This window comes from Neofelis nebulosa, chromosome 12 (genome assembly GCF_028018385.1).
Source record: "Neofelis nebulosa isolate mNeoNeb1 chromosome 12, mNeoNeb1.pri, whole genome shotgun sequence".
Classification (NCBI taxonomy): Eukaryota; Metazoa; Chordata; class Mammalia; order Carnivora; family Felidae; genus Neofelis; species Neofelis nebulosa.
Window position 1 is genome coordinate 16202327 of NC_080793.1, and position 12740 is coordinate 16215066.

A 12740-nucleotide genomic window follows, 5' to 3' on the forward strand; every position below is an offset into this window, starting at 1 on the left:
AAAATAGTAAGTGAATAATATGAACTACTTCAAGCCAATAAATTTGATGATATAAATAAAATGGTCAAATGTCTTGAAAGGCAAATCACATACAAAGAGAATTTCTCTCAGGCTGTGATGCAGTAGCTTGTGTATAAGACCAGTCTCCCACAAAGAACAAAATAGGAAAAGAAGAAGAAGGAGAAGAAGAAAATTCTAAATAATTTTTAAAAAGACACAAGACAACTAACTACTGAGGGAAATGAGGCTGAAATTCCAAGAATCAGAGTGAAGAGAATCATGGAGAGGGTAGCTCACTTACAGCACGCACCCACATTATTCCTTAGGGCATTTGCTAATTATTGGAACATGGAGCCAGGTGCCCATTCCTGAGTGGTTAAGTATTCAACAGAACTGTTGGTGAACTCATAAATCTAAGAAGAAAAAAATGCTTTTGTGACTGCCAATGCAGCCCAATACCTAGGGAGCCAAAATTCTAACGAAAAGGATAGTTCACTGAAATGAGCATAATTGTTGGTTTCTCCTTGAGGCATTTGCTAAATTCTTCAATAGTAGAGGTCAGGGGAATAGTAAGCAAGGCATAAAACTTTTGAGTGTAGAACAGTTGTCTTTAAATCTCTCAGAGCTGACAAGATAAAAATTGGAGATGAGAAACCACAAAAGGTTGTGAAGCTGTGGGCAGGGGAACTTATTAAATACCCAAGGATCTCAGTTGGGAATCCATGGAGAGCTTGAATTAAGGAGTGTGCTTAACCAGAGGTAGATGATACTTTGTAAGAACTGAAACTCTGCTTCATATCAACCCTGTTTCTAGTCAGATTAAGGTGATCCACCATCAGTCTATTTTCCACCAAAGGACAGGGTAAACATCTCTGGAGGAAAATAACATGGTAGCATTCAATTAAAAGTTATCCGGCATGTTAAAAAAGGTGACCAAAGGAAAGCATAAAACAGAAAGATACTCACTAGTGACTCAGTTTTCAAAGGCACCAGAAATACAATGAAAAAGAGCTACTTTAAAAAAAAAAAAAGTTTATTTATTTTGAGAGAAAGAAAGAGAATGAGTGAGTGGGGGGGGGGAGGGGCAGAGAGAGGGAGAGAGAGAATCCAAAGCAAGTCCTGCATTGACAGCATGGAGCCCCCCCATACAGGGCTCAAACTCATGAACAGTGAGATCATGACCTGAGCGAAAACCCAGAGTCAGATGCTTAACTGACTGAACCACTCAGGTGCCTCCAAAAGAGCTACTTTTTGAGGAAGTCCCCTGAGTATACACAGATGTAAAAGCATAGTAAAATGGATATGTCAGGCTTGTGTACACTGAGAGAATTTACAGAAAACCTAAGTAAATAGAGACATATACCAGTTTCGTGGACAATAGGATTCAATACTCTTCCCATAGTGACCCATGAGTTCATTGCAACCCCAGTCAGAATCCCAGTCATTTTGTTTTAGAAATTGACAAGCTAGCTCTAAAATGTATGTGGAAGTACAGGGGACCTAGAATAATTAAAACAATTTTTGAAAGTAAAGAGAAAAGTGAACGTTTATGTAACAGACTTACTATATAGCTTGAAATAATCAAGGCAGTGCGATGTTAGCAAAATAAAAGACTTATAGGCCAAGGAACAGGAGAAAGGGTTTAGAAACAGACCTCCGTTTTTATATACTTAATTGATTTTAGAGAAAGTTTCCAAGGTGATTCAACAGAGACAGAGTATTTTCAATAAATGCTAGTACAACAATAAAGGACGCTTCAACTCAGACAAATAAAAAATTAAAAAATTAAAGATGTTTCATAATAGAAGATCTACATATAGCCAAAAGGAACATGAAAAGACCCTCGATAACATAAACATAAAGGGACATAATGCATGTGTTCCTTTAAAACCCAAAACTGAGTAAAACTAATGTGTAATGTGGAAGTCAGGACAGGGCTTACCTGTGGGGGGTAGTAACAAGTGGAAAAGGACACCATGGGGCCTCTGATGCGCTGATAAATTTCTTGGTCTGGGTGTGGGTTGCACATATCTGTTCACTTATGGTTCATGTACATATGTATGCTATACCACAATAAAAAGTCTAAATAGATTCAAAGACTGGCTTTAAACGGTTAATAAAGTTATTTTAAAGTTTATCTCCAAGAGTAAGTCATGTGAGAATAGGCAGAAAAATGCTTTGAAAATGAGTAAAGAGAAAGTATTGCTCTGAATTTCAGTTTGTAGGTCTGGTGTCAGGACAACTCGAGTTTTAATCTCAGTTCTACTAGATAATAAATATGTTTCGGTTTCCTTAGCTGAAACATGTATATAATAATTGTACCTATTTCACGGAGCTGTTTGAAAGAATAAATCAGATATAGTTTGTAAAAGTATTAAGCATTGCATGCTGAAATATGTGAGTCATGATCAAGAAATAGTAGCTATGACAGTAATGGTGTTAATAATAATAATAACATAAAAATAATATTGATATGAACCAAAGTTAACTTAAAAATAGAATAGTGGTAGAGGAACAGGTTGATGTATTATTTTTAAATGTTCATAAACTGATCTGAGCATATATATGAATCAATATATAACAGTGGTAGCATTTCAAATCAATGGGGATTGGATGAATTGTAGCATAAATCATTTTCAAATTCAAAGGCAGACAGCAAAAAGAGATAAAAATTTTTGTGAGGCATACATGACAAAGGATGATATATAAAACCAATGAAAAAAAGAGATAAACATTGCAGTTGAAAGTGAATCAGAGGACCCAATTAAGAAAATCACAAAAGAAACATATATATATATGAGTTGAGTATGCAAAGAAAGTATATTATACCTCACAGAGGGATTATATTAAGACAAGTCATACTTTTTGCTTATTCAATTGCTATTAAATATCATATATTTATATTACCTTTGTGAGGAAATGGACATATATTGCTTTTGGGAGTACCAGTTAATAGCATGTTGTTGAAAGACAATTTAAAAATGTGTATCAAAAGGCTTAAACTTGTATATCCTCGTTGATTGAGAAATTACTCCTGTTGAATTTATCAAACAGAAATAATCATGATCACACTCAAAGATTTGGCTATAAAGAGAGAAATTGCCTTGTTTGTAATAAAAACTTTTAGACATAACTGTAGTTCCAGTAATAGAAAATTATTTTATTCATCCAAGGAAATACTTTTCAGCATTGACAGTGATGTTAGGAAATAACTTTAAAGACAGAAGGTGATTTTTACAACATCCCCTTTGATTTCAAAAAGCCGGTGATAAAACAATATGGATAGTATGACCATATTTTTGCAAAATAAACACTTACATATGTTTGGAGAGAAGACTAGAGGTAGAGTCCACCAAAATGTTAACAAGAGTTGCATCAGAGTGACCAAATTATGCATGATTTTAATTATTCCATTCTGTATCTATATTTTCTTAAGATTTTTAGAAGGTGCGTATATTACTTTCCAATAAAAAGGAGAGCAATAATATTTCAATGCAATCTGTGTAAAGATAACAGCACCCATAAAATACTTATTCTAGTATTAAAATGAAGGGGGTTACAAATGCTCTTTGTAGGGATGAAGTTGATGTTTGAGTTTTGCAGTTAAAAAAAAAACAGACAATAGGTATTCAAAAATTGTGGAGACTCTTCAAGCAGGCAAGAGAGACAGTATGGAAAAAGGCCAAGGGGATTTAAGCCCTTTTGCAGAGAATGGACAAACATTGAAAGTCGAGTTACTATATCTCTACTTTTTTGTTGGTCTGGGTTAGAGGCAAAGTTGGAGACATAGGCAAAAGCCAGGTCAAGCTAGGTCAGTCCATCGTGTCATGCGAGGAGACTGAATCTTCCAACAGATGGAAAACCACTGAATTAGCAGAGAGCACGATCAGATCTGGGTTTCAGAAGCATCCCTCTGGCAACATTTTCGGGGATGAATGGCATTGCTTAAGAGCAAATGGAGATCGGATACTTCAGATGCCTTTGCGATGGTCCATGCACTGGTGACAGCTTGCAAAAAGGCAGTTATTAAGGTTGGCCAGAGAGGGTTGAGTGTGAGAGAAATTTAGGGTGTAGAAGTAACAAGCCTTGGTGACTCTGAAGGTGCAGAAATGAAAGTGAGGAAAACATCAAGGAAGCCCCAGTATGTTATTTTGAACACATGACGTACAGATGAAGTAATGTTTTCCTTGTTGTACCTAGAGGCTTTCTACTTACCAGACATCTATGGAGTACACACACTCGCACGATTCATTAAAAACATTGATACAACTTAAAAGTTAACCAAACCAGATCAAAACAAGCGATAGAAAAGCTATTGGTAAATAAGAGAGTAAGCAACGAGAAGAGCTGAGAAACCCAAAATTAACAAAGAAAATAGAAAAGAGGTGAAGCTTGTTTAGGTACCTAGTAAGACCTTTTGGCCAAGAGAAAAATATTAGGGACTCTAAGATTTAGCTCATTAAGAAACAGCAGTGTTTAGGGGCACCTGGGTGGCTCAGTGGTTAAGTGTCTGACTTCTGATTTTGGCTCAGGTCATGATCTCACAATTTGTGGGATGGAGCCTGACATCAGGCTCTGTGCCGACAGTGCAGAGCCTGCTTAGGATTCTCTCTCTCTCTCTCTCTCTCTCTCTCTCTCTCTCTCTCTCTCTCTCTCTCTCCCTCTCCCTCCCTCTTTGCCCACTCCCCTGCTTGCCCTCTCTCTCTCAAAAATAAATAAATAAACTTGAAAAAAAAAAGAACAGTGTTTATTTTGTACTACAGATTCTGGTCTTCATGCGGAACCACACTGTTTTCCTAAAAGAGCAAAAAAAAAAAAAAAAAGAATTAAAAGTACTACTTTTCCATATTGGAGAAGGCAACTTGATTTCTTCCATTCTTTGTTTCATTTGTATTTAAAGTTCTTTTCACGATGGTTGCTGCTTGCTAAAAGCAAAACTATGGCATTATATAAGCTTTCACTGTAATCGTGACTTTTTTCTGGTGTGCTGGTGTGGGCAGGAAGGTACCTTGGGCAGAGCAGAATGTACCATTTTGCTAGTCATGACAGCTTTTCTTGGTGCCTTTAGCACCCACTCTTATCACAGCTCCTGATGCAACATATAGGAAGTAGTGGCTTTTATTTCTTTCTCCCCCATTCGATGAGGCAGGGGCTTTGTTAGGTAGGTAGATAGAGAAATGGAGAGAGGGAGGGAGAGAGAGATGAGTAGATAGGTGTATGAATTCATTCATTCGATAAATGTTCACTGAGTGCCCACTATGTGCCATGGAATCATGGTCCAGTTCCTAACACGATGAAACACACACGTCCCAGTCTCCAACACCACTGCCTAACACTGGCCAGGACAATTAGCAGGAGCCCAAAAATACACAATCACCTAGATGTGATCTGTATTTCGGCCTCGATCATTTGTCTTCTGTGGGACCCTGCACATGTTGCTTTATCTCGGAGCCTTCCGTTTTCGTGCAAATGTTGGACGAGCTGAGGGCGGATAAAGGGAGTGGGGTGGTATCGATGCAGAGTTCTCTCTAAAGTGAATGACTGTGGGAGGCAGCTTGTCCTGTATCTCCAGTCTGATTGTCGCACGGCCTGAGGCGTTGTCAAGTATGTGGATCTGATAATGACAGTGAGGAAGGACTTGGAGGTGGACGTGTTTCTTATTCATGGGGGAAGCCAAACGCCTGGTGATTAAGAGCACAGACTGTGGAGCCATCTGACTCAAAATTCTGATGCTAAAAGTTCTTGTCCTGCTTGTCATCCAACTTTGGTCAAATTCCTTAGTTTCTTTCCTCCTTTCTGCAGTGGAGGTCACAATACCTACCATTTATTGAGTATGTACTAAATTCCGGGCCCTGTAATGAAAACTCATCCAATCTTTAAACTGTCTCTGTGGAAGAGACAATGCCTTAATCTCCACTTTACATAAGAAAACTGAGACACAGAGAGGCCAAGTAACTGGCCCAAAGTTGCACAGTTAATAAATGGTAAGCAGGCAGATGCCAGGACCGAGCCCCTAAACATTGCTCTGCCTCTCTCTGTAAGTAAGATGATGCGGTAACACAACGCTAAGGTATAAATATGAAAAGGTGCTGTGGGAATTGTTTAGGCTAAGAAGCAGTAGTCGTGAGTTGCTGGCCCAAGAAAAACATCATTATTATGATGATAACTACCATTCCCGAGTATGCATGATAGAGTAGGCAGTAACCAAGGTGCTTTATAGACTTCATTCCATTAAATCTTCACACCTGCCCTGCCAGGAGGTTATTACTCTTCTTACTTTATGGGGGAGGAAAGTGAGAAGTTAAATAACCTGTCGAATGTCCCACTGGTTAGTAAGGGGCAGGGCCAGAATTCAGACCTGCCTGACAGAGAACCAGGCACCTACCTCGACGCCCCAGTGTCCGTCCACAGGTGAAGGACCAGAGGCAGGAAAGGAAAGGCACGCGAGGCTCTTACTCCAAGGTTGCGCAGTGCAGAGATGGCGGACAATAAAGCTGAAGCATAAGCTAGGGCGGATGCAACATGTACACTGAGATTTCACCTTGAAGACAATGGTGAACCATTCATACGTAAGCCAGAGTATGACCAGAAATCATGCCATGAACACGACTCACAAACCTCCATCTTTGTTGCTGCCGGCATTTGAACCCCTCCAACCTCCAAATGCATTCCTTAAACACTGGCAAAAAGTGTTCCCTGAGTACGCAGGCTATAGTACTTCTGTCTTCCCCTGGATTTCCACAGGATTTACTGACAGAGCCTCTCACTGAATATCGAGCGGTATTTATGTTTTACTGCCTATTACTTGTCCTTTCATCTCGGTTGCAATTTCCTAGAAAACTGGCATTGTGTCTAAGGTTTCCGTGTGGTAAGTGCCTGTCTTCGTGACCGCACGTAGTAGTACTTTAAAAATGCTAACTATTGGGGCGCCTGGGTGGCTCAGTCGGTTAAGCGGCCGACTTCGGCTCAGGTCATGATCTCACGGTCCGTGAGTTGGAGCCCCGCGTCAGGCTCTGTGCTGACAGCTCAGAGCCTGGATCCTGTTTCAGATTCTGTGTCTCCCTCTCTCTGACCCTCCCCCGTTCATGCTCTGTCTCTCTCTGTCTCAAAAATAAATAAAAATGTTAAAAAAAATTTTTAAAAATGCTAACTATTGGTGATAGAATGGATGTGGCATCATTTTAAAAAGACTGCCTCCTCTCCAAAGGAGTAAGCTACAAGAGAAAGTTTCTCTTAGTCAGGAGTCAGAGAAGATCTGAACACATCTCAAGGTGATCGAGGGTGACCAGACTGGGAGAAATTCCCCTCTACCTTGAACCCCGATTTTCTCATCTATCCAAAAGAACCAACACTTCCTCTGAGGACTGTATGTTTAAAAGGAAGGGAAAACACCAGGGACCATGCTGAGCATGTAGTAGGGCTGTACTAATGGCTTGAAGGTGGAAGCCATGATGTAGTTTTGGAATCAGAACATCTTACATTTAAATCCATGTTCCATCTGGATGCAGGCCACTTGTTATAGGCTGAACTGTGTTCCCTCAAAATTCATATGTTGAACTCCGCCCCTCATACCTCAGACTGTGACTGTATTTGGAGATGTGGGCTTTAAAGAGGTGATTAATGGGGCGCCTGGGTGGCGCAGTCGGTTAAGCATCCGACTTCAGCCAGGTCACGATCTCGCGGTCCGTGAGTTCGAGCCCCGCGTCAGGCTCTGGGCTGATGGCTCAGAGCCTGGAGCCTGTTTCTGATTCTGTGTCTCCCTCTCTCTCCGCCCCTCCCCCGTTCATGCTCTGTCTCTCTCTGTCCCAAAAATAAATAAAAAACGTTGAAAAAAAATTTTTTTAAATAAAGAGGTGATTAAGGTAAAATGAATTCATACGGGTAGACCTTAATTCAATATGACTGGTGTCATTACGGAGGAGATTAGAACACAGACGCACATAGAGGGATGATGATGTGAAGCCGCAGGGGGAGGACCACCATGTGCAACTCAAGAACAGAGCCGTAGAAGAAACCAACCCAGGGGTGCCTGGGTGGCTCACATGGTTGAGTGTCCGACTCTTGATTTTGGCTCAGGTCATAATCTCATGGTTCATGGGATCGAGCCCCCAGGGCAAGCTCAGCAATGATGCCATGGATCCTTCCTAGGGTTCTTTCTCTTCCTCTCTCTCTCTGCCCCTCACCGGCTCTCTCTCTCTTTCTATAGATAGATAGATAGATAGATAGATAGATAGATAGATAGATAGATAGATATAGATAGATAAAAACTAACCCTGCCAACCTGTCTCCAACTTCCAGCTTCCAGGAAGAAAGACTAAGAAAACAGATTTCTATTATTTAAAGCACCCAGTGTATGGAACTTTGCTATGACAGCCCTAGATGACTGATACACTATTTAACTTCTTTGAGGCTCAGTTTACTGCTGTGTAAAAACGGATATCCATCCCAATCTTCAGGGAAGTGTTGCAAGGCTTAGACATGATTTATGGAAGGCAGGTATGCGCACTCTATGAATGATGTCTGGAAGTTGTAGTGATGACCATAATAGTAGAAAGAGGGTTGGTGATAGGAACAATATTGTTGACTCTAGCCCACAGGGCTATTGAGGGGATCAATTGAGGGGATGATAATTTTGATGTGGAATATAAACTTCATCCTCTGGAATCAACGTGCCTGAATGTGAACCTTGGCTTCACCACTGACAACGTACGTGATCTTGACTATTCTAAATCTCCCCCAGGTTTCGATTCCCAACCCATTAAACATAACACATAGCCCACTGCATTGAGTTGTTAAGAAGAATGGTTAACACCATGGGATACTTATTACTATGTGTCAGGACCTGTCTTAAGCCCTGTATTAACTTATTTAATATGCACAAATGGTTGGGGATTTGGTAATTTGGTTATCCCTATTTTTATAAAGTAAAGAATCTATGGCATAGAGTGAGAAAGTCTTCAAGTCACAGAGTTAGCGAAAGGTGTAGCTGGCATTCAAACTTGCACAGAAAAACAGAAATGAAAGAGTAGACTGGTAGCTCATTAAACATTAATCTGTTTGAACTTACTGTTCCTTCCTAGGCTTTGTTGCCGGTTTCCTCTTCAACTGGAAGGAAGCGCGGGTCACGCTCCTACCAGGACTGGAATCTTAATCAGAGAGTGTTTGGAGACCTGTCCACTTCTGAAACAATATACTGGCATAAACGCCTTCGAGGGCTTTCCTTCAATTCCCGGCTCCCCTGGGGTAGACGTTAGTGCTCTCTGACTCCTGAGCACGTGGTTCTGGCCCCTTTTGGGAGAGTGGGGCCATGTGACTAGGTCATCCAATGTAGGATGGACAAAAGTTATGTGTGTTGCTATTAGAGCATTTAACTGCTGGTGTGAGACCCTTCTGAACGCAGTTTCCCCTTGACACAATGACCAGCCGTGGTTGTGAGGCTGCCTGTTCTGTCACCTGGATTCTTGAAAGACAGCAATGGCCACAACATACTTCTGACACACAATAGACATGCGGCTTAAATGGGAAATAAGTTCTTATTGATTTAAGCCACTGAGATTTCAGAGTTGATTGTTACTACAGTGAAACAGTCCACCTTAACTGATGCATCCATCCAATTTGCTCATTTTAATGTCCCGCCTCTTCCTCCTGGGAATCTTCTCTGCTTAATCACAACGCCCCGGGTCTTCTATCTCCTCCTCTGTTACTGCCTCTTTCTTTCTACTTTTCGTTCTGTCTTTCGGTCCTGTGCAATTCCTTTCTACAGTCTTCCTTCAGTGGGGGTGTCTCCCTGGGGAAACATGAGTATACTTGAATTTAGGGACAGAATCATTCTGTCTGCCCTCCTTCTGTTTCAAACTAGGTTCAGAATGTGGAACCCATCCTAGGTTCTGCTCATGAAATGCAGCCACTAGAGCCTGATTTCTGAGGACTTAGACACACTCTGGGTAACTGCAGCCAAATCAAGCACTGCAGAACTTATCTCTCCAATGATAAGGCTGTGTCCAGCCATGACCGCATGAAGTATGTCCACTTAACGAGGACAAGAGAAGCTGATTTGTCCCTAAAGGGCTTTGAAATTCACTCCACTAGCATGAAATGGGTCAATAAAAACAAGAAATGAAATTGAGGTCAGAGACTTTCTCTGGAGAGACAGTAAATAGCATCTGAGGCCTCCTCCACACCCCTGTCCCCATGGTGCTGCTGCAGATTCAACGGCAAGGTGCCGATTAATAGCCAGAGGAAATGTCCCTGCTGCGTGGTGTCCTGGGAACCACGGTCCTCTTTTCCCAGGAGGAAAGAGGGAGCTGTGAGGAAATTCTGCAAGCCAGGCTGCAGCCATAACAGGCAAGATTGCTTCAATTGCTAGTTCTATATTTGTAGCTAAAATCCCAGGGCTATGTTCATTGATTATGATTGGGGATTTGGCTAGGGTGTAAGCATTTTAAGGGCAGGGATTAGATCTCGTTGAAGATTATCTTCAGTACCTTGCACGGTCCATGCCATAGAATAAATGCTTATGATTTCTGATGAATGATTCAGTGGAAATATGGATGTCTTAGTCTATTTGGACTGCTTTAACTAAAACACTGGGTGGTTTATAAATTAATTAATTAATTAATTTATTCATTACAATGCTGGAGGCTGGAAAATCCAAGGTCATGGCCTTCACAGATTTGGTGTCTGGTGACAACCCGCTCCCTAGATGGCTGTTATTTCTAATGTCACTTCACATGGCAGGAAGACAAGGGAACTCTGTCAGTCCTATTTTATAAGAGCACGGGTCTCACTCATGAGGGCTCTGTCTTCCTGTCTTAATCACCTCCCAAAGGCCCCCACCTCCTACTACCATCACCTTGAGGGTTCATATTTTAACATATGAATTTTGGGGGGATGCAAATGGTTAAAAAAACATAAGTTGCTCGTTGGCTGTGTCCTCTATTAAATCATATCTATTCTGTCATGTGCACACGTGTATCCCCCACATTTGCCACAGCGTCCTGCTCAGAGCACCCCAATAAATGTTTGTGCAATTAATGGTCTAGCCATCTTTTACATTAGGAGAGGCAAATGTTGCCTGGGTGAGAAAAGTCCACTCATACAATTGATTAAACACTTACCGAGTGTTGGTTGTGTGACTGTCCCTGCTAGTGACAGGGTCGAGGACACCAATGAGGCAAGACTCTGCTCTCCTCACTTTAGTGAAGAAGATAGGGCTTCCTATTAAGGATCTGCAGGGCAGTAAGTAAAGAAATCATGGGGGCAAATGAAAAAGAGAAAAAATCTTCCCCAAAGACTGAAGGAGAGCAAGATATGGCCTCTGAGAGTGATGACCCTTGTTGGGAGGGCTCGGGAGATGACAGGAGTTTGCTATGTGGATCTGTCAGAGGAAGGGTATTCCAGACAGAGTTTCTATCCATTTTAACACCTGGCCTTTCTGATAACCCTGGACATCTAACCAGCACAGGGACTGTGGGCCATCCTGAAAACCTTCCTCCAAACTTGGGCTTCCTGAATCTTAACAAGATACACTCTTCAATATGGTTTGTTCCATCTTTCAAAGCTCTATCAAGCCTCATCCCCTCTGGGAAACCTTCAGACTAATCTAGCAAAGATTTCTACTCTGTGGGCTCAGAATCTATCAGCTCTGTCTCAAGCAAGCTGTGTGATCTCAGGGAAGTCACCTTCATTTTTTTTCATCTGCTAAATTAGGGTTTCAAGAATACCCTTCCCTCGAAATCGTAGGATAATTAATGACACAGCACCTGGTAGTTCATCAACCTTTCAGTTCCTTGTTTTTTGTTTTTCTCATCTATGAAATGTTATGATAATAAAATGAGCCAACAAAGGTAGAACACTTAGAACAGTGAGCGGCACACAGCAAGCATATATGAGTGTTAACTATTATAATTCCTACTACATGACATGTCCATTCCTTAATAGATACTGCTTGGTATTAATTATAATAATAGTACATGAGAGCCCTCTTTATTACTCTGAACCTTCTTCCCACACTGATCTTGATCATTAAAGAATTGGTGGCCTGAGATCAGAGTTCCTGTTTGGAAATTCTAACTCCTGGCCCACGGTCCTTCGGTCATGGCACCAGCCAGCATGCTCCTTAGTTAAGAATCAAGGCTGGTGAACCATCCAAGCTTCAGGCACTCAGCTCCTCTGAGCCTCCTGCCCTCCTCCTGGCTAGAGAACACCGTGGGCTCTGCCTTTTCCCCAGCAATACTGGCAACATAGTTTCTTATGCTGCTAAAAATATGCAGCTCAAGATTCAAGGTGAAACAGATGGACTGATTTTCAACTTGAACAAAAGATGGGACAGAAAGAATGTAGTATTTAGTGGCTTCTGCTTGGGGTTGAGCGGGCTGGGAGAGGTAAGGTTTTATCTTAACTACTAAAGGATATTTTTTAATCCAATAGAGTTTCTAACTGGTTTGGTCAACAGTTATTAATGTAGATTCACTAGCAATGCCTTTTTAATGGAAGAGGGTGAGAAGCTTCTCAATTTGAGACACAGTCCCTCTGGCACTAAGGACTTACCCGTCTTCCAACTTGACTTTTATCTCTGGGCTTCCTCCCTGGTGATTCCTGGTCCTTGATGGTTACAGAAACTAAGATTCAAAAACACTTAGTACCTTGTCTTCTAGGGGATTCTGTGAATCATGACTTCTGAACTAAAACTACATATGTAATATTTCTCCAGCAATAATGATGGGAAGTGTAGGTGCAGG